This window comes from Lolium perenne, chromosome 2 (genome assembly GCF_019359855.2).
Source record: "Lolium perenne isolate Kyuss_39 chromosome 2, Kyuss_2.0, whole genome shotgun sequence".
NCBI classification, from domain to species: Eukaryota; Viridiplantae; Streptophyta; class Magnoliopsida; order Poales; family Poaceae; genus Lolium; species Lolium perenne.
The window spans coordinates 233,216,285-233,237,389 of NC_067245.2; the positions used below are offsets into that span (position 1 = coordinate 233,216,285).

Genomic DNA, 21,105 nt, shown 5'->3' on the forward strand with positions numbered 1-21,105 from the left:
TTAGCTGCTAAGCATTTTTTTACATCAATCACCACATTTCATACGTGCAGTGCACATACATGATGTGATGCATAATCAACTATCTGTTTCTAGCCCAAGGGTTCATGCCAATGCTTCCTCCACTGCAGGCAAACACAAGTAAATGTTCGATATTTTCTTACTCTACCTTTTTCACCTAAGTATGTATTCACAGGGCTCATCATGCACCTCAAGAGATACCCTTTGCCATTTTATCCCATATATATGTCAGTGTTCATGTGTCCACCTCCCAGGCTTCTCACTCTCTGCCCACAAGTTTCCGTTTGCTGTTGTTTTCATAGGGGTTTGTACTAGACCAGGCTATTTGCTGGGTACAGGTGCATCTATCTTGAAGTATGTCTCCATTAATTTAATTTCCAAAATAGAACGTCAGTTTCTGGATGGCACCCGGATGATGATGTCTCCATTCACGGTGATTTCTTTCTTTCGTTAGCAAATTCTATAAAACATTTATAAGGAAGTATACAACCAATTATTCGAAGTAGCTTCAGTGTATAAAACCTGTTCTGGCAAACTGATGGATGCATCTGCTTGTTATTGATAGATCTGGGGTTGTGACCTCTACACTCTAGCGTTATATCTTTTAGTTCTCCTACGATGTAGCACTTGATTTTGGAAATCAAAGCTTTTTTTATTTACTCTATATCATGGTGGGCAAACTATCATATATGTTTTCTTTATAATGTTAACAAAACCTAAGTTAAAAGAATGGAGACTGCATTTGTTATTGAGCTAAAATAAGCTCCGACTGATTTAGCTACAGCTGACTTTACACTGAATCAAAATGCAAAATAATGATTTACTTCATGTGTTTTCTCTGCTTTCATTGTTCTTTCATTGGTGATTGCTCATTTAACCCTGTGAACTTTTTATTGTTACAGATTATCCTAGCTTATCATGCCTACCTCTGTTTAAACTCTGAATAGATTAATTTGGGTTTTGTTTTCCAATTTGTTTTCTTTTTAAAGCTAATGTAAAACCTGAAACCCAAGTTAACCAAAATAGCCTGGTAAACCCTGTGAATTAAAAAAAATTATTGAGCTAAAATTAGATCTGAGTGATATAGCTACAGCTGACTTGAAACTAAATCAAAATGCAAACTAATGTCTTACTATCCTGTCTTTCCTGTCTTCTCAGGTCGTCCGTTCGCTGGGATTGCCGCGCTTGGTTGCCGCGGCTGCTTCGGTTCGAATGCTCTTCGGTTGCTGCTGTGGTAAGCGTGACTTGTCTTGCTCTTCCTTCCAATCTTGCAGCCTGGGTTCTTGGCTACTTGGTTTAGGTTATGTCGTAGATGATGGCTCAAACTGGGCTTAGCCTATAGACACGTCAGTGACATAGGTCAGGCTCCATTTCCTGCCAAAGATTAAAAAAAATCTCAGAAACAGAATACCTGCAGAGTGCTATGGTCTAAATAGCAGGGGAAGGAACATAATTGTTCAGGATCTCTCGGTATTGTTATTGAGCTAAAAATAAGATCTGACTGATTTAGCTACAGCTGACTTTACACTGAATCAAAATGCAAAATAATGATTTACTTCATGTGTTTTCTCTGCTTTCATTGTTCTTCCATTGGTATTGTCCGTCTTCTGGATTAGTGTGTTCTAATCTAACTACCATGGTTCCCCAACATCTCTGATGTTTATTTGCATTCTGGTTTGTTGGCTCTTTAGTTTAGGTTATGTTATAGGTGATAACTCAAAATGGGATTAGCTTATAGGTACATCAGGAAAGTGCACAGGAGGTTTTCTTCTTCAGTTATACAGGTCACATTAAAGAATCACACCTATGTTTGAACCTGCCTTAAGATTAGAGAATCACACCTAATTAATCCATTGACCAAATATATATTTGTCAATGAGGCACCTGTAGAAGGAGAGGGATCACCAGCGGTTGTATTTTTTATTGTTGCAGATTATCCTAGCTTATCATGGCTAGCTCTATTTGAACTCTGAATAGATTAACAGATTAAAGAATTGCACCTAATTAATCTGGCGACCAAATATATATTTGCCAATGAGACACTTGTGGAAGGAGAGGGATACCAATGCAGGCTGTCTAGAGGTGATTTGTTGTTAGTTTTGTTATGTCATTACGGTACAGACAATACCACTTGGTTGATGATTGATGATGGTTTGTTTCTGCCTCATAGTCATGTACTAAATATAGTCTCCAAACGCTCCATCCAACCAATATTTTTTGGGGTCTTGGATTTGAACCTACTCTTGGTTTTGGTCAGTTTACCTTCTGCATTTTCACTGTTAGAGTCATCTACTGTCCATGTGTATCTCAGCTGTCATATTTTGCTTGTCGTTGTTGTGTGCTCCAGGTTACTTGCTAATGTGACCTGCTGCTGGACTTGCCCGTGTTGTCTTCCTAGGATTTCTTCTTTCTCAGGTACTTATCTCTGTCCATTTGCTATGGCCCTCTGTTCATGTACTATGTTTATGTGTATTTAACTTTTGTTACTGTTAACATGTATTGAGTCCTTGAGCTCTACGGTTTTGTGTAACAGCCGGACTCCCTTCTTGTAACCTGTATGTGCATATAAATAGAAGATCCTGAGGCGTGGCAGCACCACGCCAAAACTCTAAAATTAACTTGGTATCAGAGCCGCGCGAGACTCACCTCCCGCCGCCGCCGCTCTCCCGATCTCCCTCTGGGCGATCGCTTTCCGCTGTTCCTCGACGCGAGTCTCTCCGCGTCGCCATGGGTTCCTCCGGCGCCCTTCAGCTGTCGACGTCCGTCGGCGCTGTACCCGTCGCTCCGCCCGCGTCTCTCACCGCGCCGGCTGTATGTCTGGATGCGACGAACTTCACCTTGTGGAAGGGGCTCACGCTCCCCAACCTCTCCGGTGCAGGCCTTCATGGCCACCTCGACGGCACAAACGCGGCCCCTGCCAAGACACTCAAGCAAGGCGCCGGTGATGCCGCCGTCGACGTTCCCAACCCTGCGTACCACCAATGGTGGACGGTAGATCAGAGGGTTCTGGGACTCCTCCTCGGCTCCATGGAGCCCGATATCGCGTGTCAGCTCATTAGTTGCACGACTGCTGCCGCCGTGTGGACCGCCGTCCACACCATGTACGGAGCGCAGAGCCGCGCCAACATTCGGCACCTGCGCCGTCAGCTCCAGACGATGCGCAAGGAGGAGCTCACCGCCGGCCAGTACATGCACAAGATGAAGGCCATCGCTGATATGATGGCAACCGCCGGTGCTCCTGTCTCCAATGATGAGCTGGTCGACTACATCATCACCGGCCTTGGCAAGTCCTTCAACGCAATCGCTGGCAACCTCACTATGGGAAATCGCTCGGTGCCCTACTCCGAGTTCTACTCCGGCATCCTCTCGTTCGAGTCCATGCAAGCTCAGCAAACTCAGGACGAAGAGTGGACATCTCAGGCTAACGCCGCATCCCGGTCTGGCTCCTACTCCAACAATAGCCGACCGCGTGCCCCTGACTTCGCCCCTGTGCCATATGGCGGAGGGCGTCCCGCTGGGAACTCCTACTAGCAGGGTTCAGGGCGATCTGATCACCAGCAATCTGGTGGCTATGGCAACAGTGGGGGTCACCAGTCTAACGGCCAGAACTCCGGTGGCCGCGGTGGCAAGAAGCAGCACCCCCAATGCCAATTGTGCAACTACTGGGGGCACGACGCTTTTGACTGCAGAAATCGCTTCAACCAGGACTTCACACGCAACAACAAAAACAATCGGCGTTCAGGCAACGCCGCGTCCATGACCTCCAGCAACAACCTCCCTCCGTGGCTAATGGATTCTGGAGCTACTGACCACATCACCAACGATCTCGGGCGTCTTCACATGCATGAGCGCTACGCTGGCAAGGACAATGTTCAAGTGGCTAATGGTAAAGGTTTGTCTATTTCGCATATTGGTTATTCTACTTTAGCCGGTTCAAATCTCCACTTGAAAAATATTCTCCATGTTCCTGACATTAGAGAGCATCTCCTTTCTGTCTATCGTCTCATTTGTGACAATTATGTGTTTGTCGAATTTCACCGTGACTTTTTCTGTGTTAAGGACAAAGCAACGAGGAGAATCCTTCTTCACGGTAGGAGTCAGAATGGTCTCTACCCAATTCCCATCGGTCGAGCATCATCGCCATCCCATCGTGCTAGCTCCAGTGTCAAGGTCTCTGCGTCTCAGTGGCATCAGCGTTTTGGTCATCCTTCAAATAATGTAGTGCAAAAACTTGTTAAGCACCATAGTTTGCCTTGTTTACCTTCAGACATATCTGTTTCTATTTGTGATGCGTGTCAGCGTGGCAAAAGCCACCAACTATCATATACTGCCTCTGAGCGTATTTCTACTATGCCACTTGAGTTGATTCATTCTGATGTGTGGGGACCTGCCATTGCTTCTTCTGGTGGTTATAAGTACTATGTTAGTTTCATCGATGACTATTCTCGTTTCTGCTGGATATATCTTCTTAAACATAAGTCTGATGTCGAGCAAGTGTTCTATGCTTTCCAGGCTCATGTCGAACGCCTCCTAGATGGCAAGATTAAAGCTGTCCAGTCCGATTGGGGTGGCGAGTATCATCGTCTTCATCGCTATTTTCAGCGCACGGGTATCTCCCATCGAGTATCCTGTCCCCATACCTCGCAGCAAAACGGTGTTGCTGAGCGTAAGCACCGCCATATCGTTGAAACGGGCCTAGCTCTCCTTGCTCAATCCTCATTACCTTTGCGTTTTTGGGATGAAGCGTTCTTGACTGCTTGCTACCTCATTAATCGCATGCCTACCCCAGTCCTCAACAAAGAGACGCCTCTTTTTCGTCTTCTTCGCATCCAGCCCAATTATGATTTCCTTCGCATCTTTGGCTGTGCTTGCTGGCCTAGCCTCCGCAAATACAATTCACATAAGCTTGAGTTTCGTTCCAAATTATGTGTGTTCCTAGGCTATAGTGCTATGCATAAGGGGTACAAATGCTTGGATCGATCTACTTGTCGTATCTACATCTCCCGCGATGTTGTCTTTGATGAGTCGGTTTTTCCCTATGCTACTCCCGGTGTTAGGATAGACATTCCCACACTTCGTGAGGCTATCACTTTTCCTTCATCTGAACCGGCTACGAGTGAACATATGCGCAAATACGACTTATCTTACCTTGCTACTAATATTCCTGGTACAGCTGATGTTGTTCCTGTGCAGGTTGTTGCGCCCGCGATCGACGTCCAGGCCACGCCCGCGATCGACATGCATGCTGTGCATGGCACGGGCGCGGCGTCCGATGCGCCCGAGCGCGCGGATGATGTCCAAGCCGCGGCTGCGCCCGACGTGCCCGGCGCTGCTGCGTCCCCTTGCACGCCCGACGTCTCTGTCGTGCATGGCATGGACACGTCGTCCAATGTGCCCGACGTCCCTTCATCCACGTCCACCACGGCCTCCTCCGCCGGTGCTTCTGCCGGGTCGTCTGCTGCCCCTCATCAGTCCGCGTCACCTTCTGCTGGTCCCTCTCCAGCCGTGACGCCTACGGCTGATGCCTCCAGTCATGGTATGGTCACGCGTCATCGTGATAATACTCGCCGTGACAAAGTCTACACCGATGGCACTGTGCGCTATGATCCACGCCGTCGTGCTCTTTTTGCTGCTCCCACGTCCCACCGTGATGCTCTTTCTGAACCTGCCTGGCGTGCCGCTATGGCCGATGAGTTCTCGGCCCTTTGTCAGAATCGCACTTGGGTTCTTGTTCCTCGTCCTTCCGGGGTCAATATTATTGGCAGCAAGTGGGTGTTCAAAACAAAGCACAAGCCTGATGGTTCCATTGATAAGCACAAAGCTCGTTTGGTGGCTCGTGGTTTTACTCAGCAACATGGTATTGATTATGGTGAGACTTTCAGCCCTGTTGTCAAGCCTGCCACAGTTCGTCTGGTTATTTCACTTGCAGTGTCTCGAGGTTGGGCTCTCCGTCAGGTTGATGTTAGCAATGCCTTTCTTCATGGTTTCCTCTCTGAAGATGTGTATATGCAACAACCACCCGGGTTTGAAGATGCTCGGTATCTGAAAGTGCATGGAGCCCCCATGTGTGGTTTTGGTAATTAATGACAATCCCTATGGACTAATGTTTGCATTGAGTTATATTTGTAGGAGTTGTCCATAGGCAGTGCTTGAACCATATGTTGGCTTCAAGGTTGCAATAAGAAGAAATTGATGAAGGATATCAAGTGTCAAGTATGTCTTGAAGATGAAGATGAAGTGAGCCCTCAAGTTATCTCAAGACATCAACATGATGAAGAATGAAGAAATGAAGTGCAAGTTCAAGATGAGCCAACCCAAAGAGATCATATGCTTGAAGCTTGCCATCCATATGGTGTTCATGGATTTGTGAAGATGTGCCGAAGAAGAAGCTCTCCCATGGTGGATTATGGGGGAGCAATCCACAAGACTTCATCAAGCAAGCACAATCAAGAAAGGCGTTCCATCTTGTTGAGGTCAAGATCGTCATCATCAAGCTCAAGTGGAATGCGCAAGTATAAGGTTTGCTCTTGATAGGGTTTCTTTCTCACCGGTCTCATAGTGTAGTTGGAGACCGGTTTATAGTTTAGTTGCCGTACTATCAAGAGGGCTCTCGAGTGAGTAACTCGATCGTATCGTTCGGAGAGAGCTCAAACCTTTGCATCCTTGCATCACCTTTCTTGGTTGTTATTTGTGATGTTTTAGAGCTTGTGCGTATTCTCATGACAAGCTCTAGTTCATCAAGAATGGTTTTTGCTTGGGCAACTTGTTGCATTTTCGAGGTTGGAGGTTTTACCGGTATGTCTTTCTTAGATAGGTCAAACCTTTCATCATTTGTTTCTATACTACTTTGCTGGACTATGATGTTTCTATGCATATTGTTGTAGAGCTCGTTGTTGTGATTTCAACGAGCCCAAGATCATCGAAATCGGAGTCCGGATGCAAAAGTTCTTAAGGTTTTCGTATGGGTGTTTAAGCAAAAACGTTTGGTGAGGAGGGCCCTGGCCGGAGCCTCCACCCTGCCCTGGCCGGAGCCTCCACCCAGCCCACGGCTGGAGCCTCCAGGCAAGGTACCGTTCGCGGTACCCAGCCCACGGCTGGAGCCTCCAGGTGAGGTACCGCCCGTGGTACCGGATAATCGCCAAGCCTCGCAGACATGTTCCAGGGCTATGGGGAGGTTCGGTGGTACCCCGGCCGGTACCATGGCCGGAGGCTCCGGCCTCCCCCTCCCAGCCCACAGCACACCCTCCGCCACCTCCTGCCATCTCTGGCCGGTAGTACCGGCCACCAAGGGCCGGTACTACCGGTCCCTTCTCTCGCGCGCGCAGCAGCCTCTAACGGGCAGATTTTTGGGGTCTCCTTTTAATCCCCCCTTCTCTCTCACCTTGCTACTGCTTCTTCCTCCTCTCTCTCAAGCCTCTCTCCTCCATTGTTGTTGACATTTTGAAGCTTGAGATCTCTCTCCCCTTGCCATGATTCTTGCATCTATTTGAGAGAAAAATTGAGGGGATCTAGATCCACACTTTGACCAAACCAAATCATCTCTTTGTGAGTGAATCTTTGGGATCTAGATCTTGGAGAATTTTGTGTTCTCCTCTTTGTTCTTCCTCTCTTATTCCCCCAATAGCTTTTGTAGCTTTGTTGGAATTTGAGAGAGAAGGACTTGAGCATCTTTGTGGTGTTCTTGCCATTGCATTTGGTGCATCGGTTTGAGTTCTCCACGGTGATTCGTGGTGGTGAAAGCAAGAAGGTTGTTACTCTTGGGTTCTTGGAACCCTAGACGGATTCTAGACCTTTGTGGTGATTTGTTGGGAGCCTCCGATTAAGTTGTGGATGTGTTCCCCAACCTTTGTGTAAGGCCCGGTTTCCGCCTCGAAGGAAATCCCTTAGTGGAACCGTGACCTAGGCCTTTGTGGCGAGGGTCACCGGAGATTTAGGTGAGGCGCCTTCGTGGCATTCGGTGTGTGGTGTGAGTACCGCATCTTGGGGTGAGGCCTTTGTGGCGTTGGTGTGCATCGAGCAACCACACCTCAAGGTGAGCCTCTTGTGGCGTTCGGGAGCACTAAGCAACCGCACCTCTCCACCGGAGATTAGCACTCGCAAGAGTGTGAACTCCGGGATAAATCATCGTCTCCCGCGTGCCTCGGTTATCTCTATACCCGAGCTCTTTACTTATGCACTTTACCTTGTGATAGCCATCGTGCTTGAAGTTATATATATCTTGCTATCACATACTTGCTTGTATTGCTTAGCATAAGTTGTTGGTGCACATAGGTGAACCATTGCTTAGAATAAGTTGTTGGTGCACATAGGTGAACAATAGTATATAGGCTTTGGGCTTGACAAAGTAAACGCTAGTTTTATTCCGCATTTGTTAAGCCCATCTCGTAAAAGTTTTAAATCGCCTATTCACCCCCCCCCCTCTAGGCGACATCAGTGTCCTTTCAATTGGTATCAGAGCAAGGTCTCTCATTCTTAGGCTTCACCGCCTTGAGAGTAAAGATGTCGGTTAGGGGATTAGCGCACAATAACTTGTTTATATTTGATGGCACAAATTATGATCTATGGAAAATTTATGTGCTTAAAATCTTACGGGGTATGTCCCCGGACATGGAGCGATTTCTTGGCATGGGTTTTTCTTCTCCTAAGGATCCTCAAAATTTATCTCTTGAGGAGGAGAAAAACTCTTGCCTCGATGCTCTTGCTTCTCATGTGTTTTCCATTGTTGTGAGCAATGTAGTTACTTCTTCAATCATGCCTTTTGGGAGCGCTCATGAATTATGGACAAAGCTTAAAGACAAATATGATGTGTCCAATATTATTGAGGATGATTGTATTGCTTCCACTTCCGGCCGTGACGAGTTCCCATCTTCATCCACTTCACCAAAGTGTGGTAAGACACAAGGTAATGATATGGTGAGTGGTGATGAAAATTGCAATGTTGATATTGAGCGTACTATTGATGATTCTTCATCTCTATCTCATTGCAATGCTTCATCTTTGGACTTAAACACATCTAGCACTAGAAATGATTTACATGCTTGTGTTGATAGTCCTTGCATATCATGTGTAAGTTGCTTGAATAAATCTAATGATGATATGCTTGCTTTGTCTTGTGGCCATGATAAAAATGCTTCTATTTCCTCTAGTTGTTGTGTGACTAACATTGTAGAGGAAACCAAAGATTCTATTGGTCAAGACAAGATCTTGAAAGGAGCCTCAAGTAACTCCTCATCTTTATCTCACGGTCCTCATATATGCCTTATGGCCAAGGGTTCCACGGTACCTCCTACCATGGAACCTAATATGTCTCGTGGTGATAAGGATGAGGATGAATATGAAGAAGAGGATTGGGTTGTCTCTCTACGCGATAAGGGTGAGAGCGTATTCAAGGTTATTTGCAAAGATAAAATTGCTAGCACTCACTTCTTTGAAATCTTGACTACCGCTATTGAGAGCCAAAAACTTATTTGGATGCATGAGAACACCATTGATAAAAAGGGTGCTCTTGAACGAGAGTATGCCAATGATGTAGCATCCTTAAAGAATGATCTTGAAGAAGAACAAGATACCGTAGCCTCTCTAGAGGAGCAACTTGAAACCCTTGAGGTGTCTCAAAATGAAATATTTGCTAAACTCACTAAAGAAAGAGACCATGCTAAAGCTAAATTAAAATTGCTTAAAAATGAAAAGTCCAAAGTTGGTGTTGGTCATGATAAACTTGTTAAGGATCTAGATGATCTAGACAAGGCCCACAAGGCCTTGGAGAGCGAACACTCTATCCTCACCAAGTCATATGAGCAACTACAAGCTTCATATTTAAAAGAGCATGCTATGTTACCCTCTCTTCTTGATATGTCTTGTGATGATGCTTGTGCTACTAACTCTACTTCTTGTGAAGCATCTATCTTGAAGGAGAATGTTGAGCTAAGGGCTCAACTTGATTTGCTAACTAGCAATTATGGGAAATTGGAAGAAAATCATGGAAAGCTTGCTAGCTCCCATGAGGATCTTCTAGCCTCTCATGATAGGCTAAAGTTAGCTCATGAGGCTATCATATCTAAGGCAACACCTTGTGAGCCTCATGTGGGTACTAGCACTACTACTCAAAATGTTATATTGCCATGTGCTAGTCCTAGTAATTCATCCACTCATAATATTGCTAAATCTTGTGATGAATTATCTTCCTTGCCTTCTTGCTCTAACAATGAAGATTCTACTTCCTCTAGTACTTGTGTTGTTACTAACCATGTAGAGGAAATCAAAGAGCTCAAGGCTCAAGTCACTTCTTTGAAGAATGACTTGGTAAAGAGTCATGAAGGGAAATGTAAACTTGACACGATGTTAAGTGTGTAACAATTCCCCAATGATAAGAGTGGACTTGGATTCAAATCCAACAACAACAACAAGTCCAACAACAACAACAACAACAAGAAGGGCCAAGTACAAGTCAAAGACCCGGCCAAGATTGTTTGCTTCAAGTGCAAAATTGAAGGGCATCATGTTAGATCTTGCCCTTTGAAGAAGAAGCAAAAATGGAAGCGGCCTCAAGCTCAAACTCATATTCAACCTCAAGTTGAAGAAATGTCACTTCCCAAGAAGCATCAAGCCAATGCTCCCATTGTGGAGAAATCTAGTGAGAAGAAGGAGAAGAAAAGAACTTGCTACATATGCCGCGAGAAGGGCCACATCTCCTCCTTTTGCACTATTGGTACCTCATCCAACTCTATCACCGTTGATGATGTTTATTCTCTTCGTAAGGATGAGGGTGGCAATGTGTTTGCCAAATTTGTTGGTGCTCAAAGTGGTGTCAAGAAAAGAACCATTTGGGTTGCCAAGCCTATTGTGACTAACCTCTTAGGACCCAACTTAGTTGGGGACCAACAATCCAAAACTTGATCAATAGGTGCTTGTTGGAGGGCATTGGAGACTTGGCTACATCATGAAGAATTAAGGGATCTTCATCATTTATATTATCTCAAGCCAAGTCTTTTGGTTATCTTACTTCTATCATACACCCAATGTTCCTCCTTGCGGTAACATGTGCTCAACTCATTTATATTGAAAGTTACTCGCCCCTTTGCATGTGTTAGTTTTGTTCCTAACATGTGTTTGTATATGTTGTGCATCCTACTTGTTTTTCTTGAGAAATCAAGGCTATGTATGTTAGGTTGCACACCATGTATTTGTGCTTGTGTTGGAGCCTCTTTGCATCTTGTTGTATCTTATATGGCTCTTATGAGAGATTAATGGACTATAACATTTTGGGGGAGTGATATGCCTTTAGGAATTTCACAATCCTAACAATGTGTGTACATGAGGAATATCACTTAGAATTGATATTGCAAGATTATCTAGTCTCTATGTGGTATGTCATCTTCATGAGAAATTCAAATTCTAATGTTCATTAATATCTCTAGTTGGATCTTATTTGCCTCTTGTGAAAATAAATTCCTTATCACATTATGGGGGAGTAATAAGCTTTGTGCATATTACAAGCCTAGGAAATGTGAACATTTGAGGTTGTGTCACATAGAATTGATATTGTAGATTATCTACCATATGTGACATGTTTTCTCAAACAAGTTCCAATTTGCTTAAATGGCTTCATTGCTAATATCTTAGTGGATCTTATTTGTGAAAGTTTTTCTTGGCATGGTTTTTCACAATGTGTCCCTCAATACATTTTTGGAAAACCATATGCTTCAAGTCATACTATTAATTGCTTTGCATGTTGGTATGAATACTATTAATTGCTTTGCATGTTGGTATGAATACTATTAATTGCTTTGCATGTTGGTATGACTAAATGAAGCTATCAAGAAACTATCTTTGCATGATGGTTAACTCTTATCTTTTACCATATGCTTTGTTCGTTGTAAATATGATCTTATGTATACTTACAAACTACCACCGGGAAATATTCCCTAATACCTCTTGTCCTAGGACAATTGGTAATCAATTATGAGGTAGATATTTATTGATCATATCTACATTGGCTCTTGTATTTATATTGCCTTATTTATTGCCATGAATTTGTTGTGCTTTGACTCCCATGTGTCTTCCTTGCATCTTATGGATCTAAGTTGTCTATTCAAACTTTCTTAGCATTGTTAGAAGATATAGGTAGCGTGGTGATCCTAGTTTTGTGCATTTTGTATTCATATAAAAAATCCTAGATAATGCACCAAACTTGGGGGAGCTCTTCTATATTATTAGAATGCTTAACATCTCTTGATCTTAATCAAAAATTTGGTTTTGGGAGACATAAAATTTTCTTTTTGGTACTTTGTGCCATCATAAAAAGTTTCGAGGGTTTGGTTTATTTGTTGGAACCTTGCTCTCTTGGGAGTTGGTTATCTCATTCCTTTGTGTTTATGTTTAATTAGCTTCTTATAATGAGATAAGTCTTTGAAGTCAATCTTGTGTTGATTTGATTCTTTGATATAATTTGGACAACCATTGTCTCTTGGTTTATTTGGTGTTTTGTCCAAATTGTATCTTCCTTTGGTTCTTGAAAGTAGTGTGCATGCATATTTAATATATGTATATCTTATGGCATGTGTCACTTTCGTTGATCCAATATATAGGGTAAACTCCATCAAATCCTAATTTGGCTAAGATGTGCATGAAATTCAATTTCATATCTATATGCACATAGAATTGTGGAGTTTGTCCTATATGTTGTAGTGTGTCTAACTACTTCGGACCCAATTAGTTTGGGGACCATTTTGTACTTACCTTTGTGTTAGGTACAATGAATATGCATTGGATGCTTGTCTCACTCTTGGAAAGAAGTGGTGACTCAATGGTAACTTGAGGCAAGCTAGGATGGTCAATGAACACATATCTACTACATCCACACCAATGCTATCTCGGTAACAAGTATCTTCTCATGCATATTTTTCTAGCATCCAACCATGTGGTTGCATCTTGGCATGAATCTCTTGATTTGCAAATATTGTGCTTCTTGCTAAAGTCTTAACGAAACCTCTTTATTGCGAATGTGAGTAATTTGAGATGAGTACATAAGTTGGGAAGTATATAAAATCATGCTCATGATTCACCCATCCCATCTATGTCCATCTAGCAATTTTATTGCATATCAATTCCTCAAGGCTCTCACGTGTGTAATATAGATGAAAGTGCAAATTTAGTTATTTCTTTTGGTATCCTCGTTTGTGATACTTGTTGCCTTTCTAAATGCATCTCAACTAACTTCTATCCCTTGTTGATATTTGTGATGTATTTTAGATGTTTGTGGTTGAAGTTCATGAATGTACAATAAGACAAAATTGAGCCTTTGGCCATGCTATTAAGCAAAAATTCTTATTGGTATATTGCATGACTTTATTTTGGGATATCATACTATATTTCTTGAGTATCCATTTTGTGTGTGCATGTTTCTTTGTGGATAAATATCTTTGTTATATTGCTCACTTAGAGAAACTTATACACATAAGAGATGATACATCTCCATTTGATATCTTATTTATTTGTTGCATGTTGATTGGTCATGCTAAGCAATATAATTCATTGAAGACTATGATGATGCTTTTTGCTCATCCTTGTAATAGTCTTATAATATGCTTTATCATGCCTTTCACATATCCTCTTGGTTGAGCCTTTTATTATCGTGCCTCCTACTTGTTGCTCAACCATTTATTTGTTGCAAGTGTTAAGATTAATTTTCTATCTATGATCTATGGAAAATGTTTGTATTTTAAATGGTAATGAGGGAGTAAGGATTCCATGTTATGCATATTGTATTCAAATGCAACATTTTAATTTATGCATGTACCTTGGGGAGCTTCCTCATTCTATTTAAGGCACTATTTTGTGGTGATCATTAGAGTTTGATTCACTTGGTATCTTTTGTTTTGAATGATATTATGGGAGTGATGATTCCATGTTTGTGCACTTTATACTCCAATGCAAATTGTCTAGTTTTGTGCACAAACCTTGGGGAGCTTCCTCATATTACTTAGAGCAATCTTCTTGATCGTATCATAATATCTATCTTTCTTTTGGTATCCTCTTTGTGGTTCATTTGGTTGCTTGCTTCATTTGTTGAAGCTTCTTAACCTTGTTATCTTTTTGCAATCTTTGATCCTATCTATGGTGCGATTCCTTCCGAATATTCATTATTGGATACGTGCATTTGAGTCCACTCAAATTATGAGAAATGCACACGCTATGGAGGAACTCTCACTATATTGGCCTTCTAAATTTTTCACCCATTTCGGCAATTGGTGCCAATGGGGGAGAAGTTTGGAGGGTTTAAGGGAATTTGGTTATGTCTTTGCTTTGTGCTTAAGCATGTGCCTTTATTGCATTGCATCTTGTTGCTTTGCACAGTTGAATATTTAGAGGAAACTCCACTAGGCTTTGAATGCCAATATATGCAATGAAAGTCAAGATCATTCACACATGCATATATTATGGGGGAGTTTGCTCTATATATTCAACTTGTTTGTTACTTAAATTCCTTATATAAACCCTCTCAAAGAGATTGTCATCAATTACCAAAATGGGGGAGATTGAAAGTGCATGGAGCCCCCATGTGTGGTTTTGGTAATTAATGACAATCCCTATGGACTAATGTTTGCATTGAGTTATATTTGTAGGAGTTGTCCATAGGCAATGCTTGAACCATATGTTGGCTTCAAGGTTGCAATAAGAAGAAATTGATGAAGGATATCAAGTGTCAAGTATGTCTTGAAGATGAAGATGAAGTGAGCCCTCAAGTTATCTCAAGACATCAACATGATGAAGAATGAAGAAATGAAGTGCAAGTTCAAGATGAGCCAACCCAAAGAGATCATATGCTTGAAGCTTGCCATCCATATGGTTTTCATGGATTTGTGAAGATGTGCCGAAGAAGAAGCTCTCCCATGGTGGATTATGGGGGAGCAATCCACAAGACTTCATCAAGCAAGCACAATCAAGAAAGGCGTTCCATCTTGTTGAGGTCAAGATCGTCATCATCGAGCTCAAGTGGAATGCGCAAGTATAAGGTTTGCTCTTGATAGGGTTTCTTTCTCACCGGTCTCATAGTGTAGTTGGAGACCGGTTTATAGTTTAGTTGCCGTACTATCAAGAGGGCTCTCGAGTGAGTAACTCGATCGTATCGTTCGGAGAGAGCTCAAACCTTTGCATCCTTGCATCACCTTTCTTGGTTGTTATTTGGATCTTATCCATGTGATGTTTTAGAGCTTGTGCGTATTCTCATGACAAGCTCTAGTTCATCAAGAATGGTTTTTGCTTGGGCAACTTGTTGCATTTTCGAGGTTGGAGGTTTTACCGGTATGTCTTTCTTAGATAGGTCAAACCTTTCATCATTTGTTTCTATACTACTTTGCTGGACTATGATGTTTCTATGCATATTGTTGTAGAGCTCGTTGTTGTGATTTCAACGAGCCCAAGATCATCGAAATCGGAGTCCGGATGCAAAAGTTCTTAAGGTTTTCGTATGGGTGTTTAAGCAAAAACGTTTGGTGAGGAGGGCCCTGGCCGGAGCCTCCACCCTGCCCTGGCCGGAGCCTCCACCCAGCCCACGGCTGGAGCCTCCAGGCAAGGTACCGCTCGCGGTACCTAGCCCACGGCTGGAGCCTCCAGGTGAGGTACCGCCCGTGGTACCGGATAATCGCCAAGCCTCGCAGACATGTTCCAGGGCTATGGGGAGGTTCGGTGGTACCCCGGCCGGTACCATGGCCGGAGGCTCCAGCCTCCCCCTCCCAGCCCGCAGCACACCCTCCGCCACCTCCTGCCATCTCTGGCCAGTAGTACCGGCCACCAAGGGCCGGTACTACCGGTCCCTTCTCTCGCGCGCGCAGCAGCCTCTAACGGGCAGATTTTTGGGGTCTCCTTTTAATCCCCCCTTCTCTCTCACCTTGCTACTGCTTCTTCCTCCTCTCTCTCAAGCCTCTCTCCTCCATTGTTGTTGACATTTTGAAGCTTGAGATCTCTCTCCCCTTGCCATGATTCTTGCATCTATTTGAGAGAAAAATTGAGGGGATCTAGATCCACACTTTGACCAAACCAAATCATCTCTTTGTGAGTGAATCTTTGGGATCTAGATCTTGGAGAATTTTGTGTTCTCCTCTTTGTTCTTCCTCTCTTATTCCCCCAATAGCTTTTGTAGCTTTGTTGGAATTTGAGAGAGAAGGACTTGAGCATCTTTGTGGTGTTCTTGCCATTGCATTTGGTGCATCGGTTTGAGTTCTCCACGGTGATTCGTGGTGGTGAAAGCAAGAAGGTTGTTACTCTTGGGTTCTTGGAACCCTAGACGGATTCTAGACCTTTGTGGTGATTTGTTGGGAGCCTCCGATTAAGTTGTGGATGTGTGCCCCAACCTTTGTGTAAGGCCCGGTTTCCGCCTCGAAGGAAATCCCTTAGTGGAACCGTGACCTAGGCCTTTGTGGCGAGGGTCACCGGAGATTTAGGTGAGGCGCCTTCGTGGCGTTCGGTGTGTGGTGTGAGTACCGCATCTTGGGGTGAGGCCTTTGTGGCGTTGGTGTGCATCGAGCAACCACACCTCAAGGTGAGCCTCTTGTGGCGTTCGGGAGCACTAAGCAACCGCACCTCTCCACCGGAGATTAGCACTCGCAAGAGTGTGAACTCCGGGATAAATCATCGTCTCCCGCGTGCCTCGGTTATCTCTATACCCGAGCTCTTTACTTATGCACTTTACCTTGTGATAGCCATCGTGCTTGAAGTTATATATATCTTGCTATCACATACTTGCTTGTATTGCTTAGCATAAGTTGTTGGTGCACATAGGTGAACCATTGCTTAGAATAAGTTGTTGGTGCACATAGGTGAACAATAGTATATAGGCTTTGGGCTTGACAAAGTAAACGCTAGTTTTATTCCGCATTTGTTAAGCCCATCTCGTAAAAGTTTTAAATCGCCTATTCACCCCCCGCCCTCTAGGTGACATCAGTGTCCTTTCAGTATCCCTCTCATGTTTGCAAGCTACAGTGGGCTTTGTATGGTCTGAAACAGTCCCCTCAAGCCTGGTATGCCCGTTTGAGTTCTCGTTTGCATCAGCTGGGTTTCAAAGTCCTCCAAGGCCGACACTTCTCTGTTTATTTTCTCTCAGGGCGGTGTTTATATTTTTATGCTTGTTTATGTTGACGATATCATTATTGCAAGCTCTAGCTCTGCAGCTGTTGACAAACTGGTCCAGGCCCTTTCTGACACGTTCCCTATCAAAGACCTTGGCGTTCTTGAGTACTTCCTTGGTCTTGAAGCGTCTCGCAATTCTGGGGGCATGACACTGACGCAGCGCAAGTATGCGCTTGATCTCTTACACAGAGTTGGTATGGAGAATTGCAAGTCTACTTCTACACCATTGGCGCCGACTGAGCGTCTTTCTCGTGATACTGGAGCATCTCTCGGTCCTGACGATTCTTTCCGGTACCGTAGCATTGTTGGTGGACTTCAGTATTTGACTCTCACTCGTCCAGACATTTTGTTTGCTGTCAACAAAGTGTGTCAGTTTCTATCTCAGCCTACAGAAGTTCATTGGGAAGCTGTGAAGCGTATTCTGAGATATGTTAAAGGAACTCTGAATACCGGGCTGAAATTTCGTAAATCCTCGTCCATGGGCATTAGCATCTTTACTGACGCTGATTGGGCAGGTGACGTTGATGACCGTCGCTCTACAGGAGGATTTGCAGTTTTTGTTGGACCAAATCTTGTGTCTTGGAGTGCGAAGAAACAGCCTACTGTCTCGCGGTCTAGTACGGAGGCAGAATATAAGGCCTTGGCTAATGGAGCTGCTGAAGCAATGTGGGTGGAGTCACTACTCAAGGAACTTGGAGTATCTCAGCAGCGTTTTCCCATTCTATGGTGTGATAATTTAGGGGCTACTTATCTTACAGCAAATCCGGTGTTCCATGCTAGAACCAAGCACATTGAGATTGATTTCCATTTTGTGCGAGAGCGGGTCGCTGATGGTGCTTTACAGATAAGGTTTATATCCTCAGGAGATCAAGTGGCTGATGTGTTTACTAAACCAGCCACTCAACAGATGTTACATCGTTTTAGCACCAATCTAAATCTTGTATCCAATAGTTTAGATTGAGGGGGTGTGTTAACATGTATTGAGTCCTTGAGCTGTACGGTTTTGTGTAACAGCCGGACTCCCTTCTTGTAACCTGTATGTGCATATAAATAGAAGATCCTGAGGCGTGGCAGCACCACGCCAAAACCCTAAAATTAACTGTTACCAGATGATGTTGCTATGTTATTGATAAAAGCGTGCCTTCTGGGTTTTTCACTGTTTCGGCGTGTGTCTTATCCTTGCATTCATTTAGTTTGTGTCACAGGATGTTCGTCGTCTCCTATTCTCCTCTGCATTTGTTGGACCTGGTCGCTTCTCACTGTCGGTTGTCGTACCATGGCTACCTGCGTGAGGCGGGCGGTGATGGTTCCGTCCTTGGAGGCGTGGAGCTTGAGATCGCTGTTGTCCAAGAGGGGCCCGCGCCCACCCGTTTTTTTTCTGGTCGTCCGTGTTGTCTGGTTCGCAGTCTCCGTTCGAGGAATCGGCCTGGACCTGAGAGATCCCTGGACGCCTGCGCCTGATCATCTTGCCGCCTTCTGTTCCCACCTCGACCGACCACAGGCCTCTGTCTTAGCCTCTCGTCCAACAGCAACTTGACCGCTGAATCTCGGTGAGCTCTGTACTTTTCAACCTTGCATTCGTATTGAAGATGGTGGTATTGTGCCATTTTAGAATTTTCAACGATTAGAGCAGATTTATTTTATTTTAGGCACCCACGCTTTTGTTGGGAACTAGAAGACTACATTTTGGGGAGATTTTTTGATTCCTGAATTTTGGATTTAATCAGCCATGATCCAATCCAGGTTTTGGCCATCCTAATGTTAGTGGATTCATTTGAGTACAAATATTACATAAAAGCTGCGACTGGTATCATAGTAAAGGTGTGAATTGCATTTAGCTCTGTATAGCGAATTACTCAATACAAAATTGTAGCTGTCCAACTTGCAAAATATTTGAAAGGAGACACATAAGTACCAGTGCAAATGAATATAAAATATAGTAGGCTGCAGCTGAGAAGAAACAACCAGATATATTGATCTCCTCATAAATATCTTTGGTCAAGCTGAAATATTATTTTTGATACCTTATTACACTAAATATCACCACAGCAATTACCATTGCATCAGGACAAGAATATGATTGATCAGGGATCCAAACGCTTACAGCTGTAGAGCATAAGAATCCACCTTAGGTACTGTGACAATAACCCCAAATTGGAATATGACTCACTTTGTCCTTTGTCACTTCAGGGAGAGATATCAACACCCAAGTGCCATATAATGGCATCTTTTCACCACAGCTGAGCCTCTTGGAGACAAAAGTGCTACCGTAGTTTAGTAAATAGTTCTCAAGTCGTACTGCACTTATCAAGCCTTAAACTATGACCTTACTATGTCAATTGGACATGCTAACATTTTCTAAAGATTAGTTAAATCAAAGTTGCAGACATTACAAACCTTAATAGCAGCATTTTTATATTAATGAAATGGCAATTAGGCAAACCTATGCCATCTCAATAGCAACATTCTGACTTGAAACAACATCAGAAAATTACCATCTCAGCCACGAGCCCTTATGAAGCAGATCATTTAGAAGCTTATAATTAAATCCATGCATTTGATGTAAACTGAAGAAATATGTTTTAGTTTCTCTGGCTGACAACACCTGATATCGTTAGTACTTTCACTTTGCTTTTCTTGTGCATCGTATTCAGACATCAAGTTCAGCAGAGGTTTTCAGTTTGGTTTTGTTACTTACCTCCTATGTTAGAAACAACAGGCCTTAACTAAGAAGAGTAAAGGCATATCCTGTCATATGAGTTAAAGCTGCCTTTGTTTGAATCAGGTTACGTGCATCCTGTATATCGTGTGTTCAATTATGACAAGGGTAGCAAAAAAAATACCATGTATCGATTGTTCTTGCGTTAGTTAGTTTGTAAGTTTTTTGTAGCCTCTTCTGCCTCTTTTGTTGGTACTGGCAGAAGTTCAGTCTTCACATCTTCCAATTATTTGAGAAACAGAGGGATAGATTGTTATATAATTTGTTATGGCCAACAATTCTTAATTTACCTTGATTTCCTAACCTATTGTCGGGTTATTCAATTCATCTTATATTTAGTGTATTTGGTGCCAGCAGCTTTATGGAACGTGTTGAGATATCGCCTGTTGCTGTTCTGGAAGCTATGATGAAGGAGCTGCGACTTCCAGGCCCTGAGTACATCCATGACGTGCCGCATGGGACAGCTTCACGACTAAAGTGGTGTTCTTCCCATCCATCCAGTTTATGAGCGCTTCGGAGGAACCTTACTCACTGTACGGTTACCCAGCAATGACTCTGGAAGCTGCAAAACGTGATGCTGCTCGATAGGCTATCGCGTATATGGAGCAATCTGAGAAGAAAGTGCCTTCGGGTTTCGCAGATGCTGCTTTCAAGGAAGAGAAGAAAAGAGCGGAGTTTCTCCGTCATGAATTGGAGAAGAATAAAGAAAAGTTGATCCGAAAGTCCAACCAGCTGATACAAACCGCGGCAGCATGTGATGAGTACGTTGACACTGTAACTGAATCAAACCGTCGTATCAAGGATATTATCCTGAAGACGTTGACTCTAGGTTGTACCACTCCACCTCACCAATGTCAGAGTAGCCTCCTTGAAATCCAGAATATCGCTATTAGTCTTAGTCAACATACAGCTAAGACAATTGCCATGGTCAGAGCTGCAGGACCATCTCCATTTGGTGAGGACACTTTTCATAATGACCGGCTCTCTTCATCCGGTAACTCAGATTTTTCGTCAACGAGATTTGCCCCTCCTGAGTATGACTCTGATGGACGTCCTACAGACTATTCCGTGTAATCGTTCTTATCCAGATTAGGAATATTGATTCCCATATCTGATCATGGGCAATAGTCCTTCAATCTACTATCCAATGTTAAACTAGCTGCCATACTTGGTTTGGAGGAAAGACTTTGTACTGAAATGGATTATCATATTGGCAGCTTTTTTCATCACACTTACACGTC

The 21,105-nt window shown here is 43.5% G+C and overlaps 1 long non-coding RNA gene across 1 annotated transcript; it reads left to right on the forward strand.

Moving 5' to 3' along the window:
• The first annotated feature begins 268 nt into the window (after positions 1-268).
• LOC127335219 (uncharacterized) lies at positions 269-21,037 on the forward strand. The gene is made up of 5 exons (XR_007872669.2): positions 269-356; positions 1,177-1,252; positions 2,366-2,433; positions 18,351-18,695; positions 20,219-21,037. It is a non-coding gene; the product is annotated as an uncharacterized lncRNA (long non-coding RNA).
• Positions 21,038-21,105: the final 68 nt, after the last annotated feature.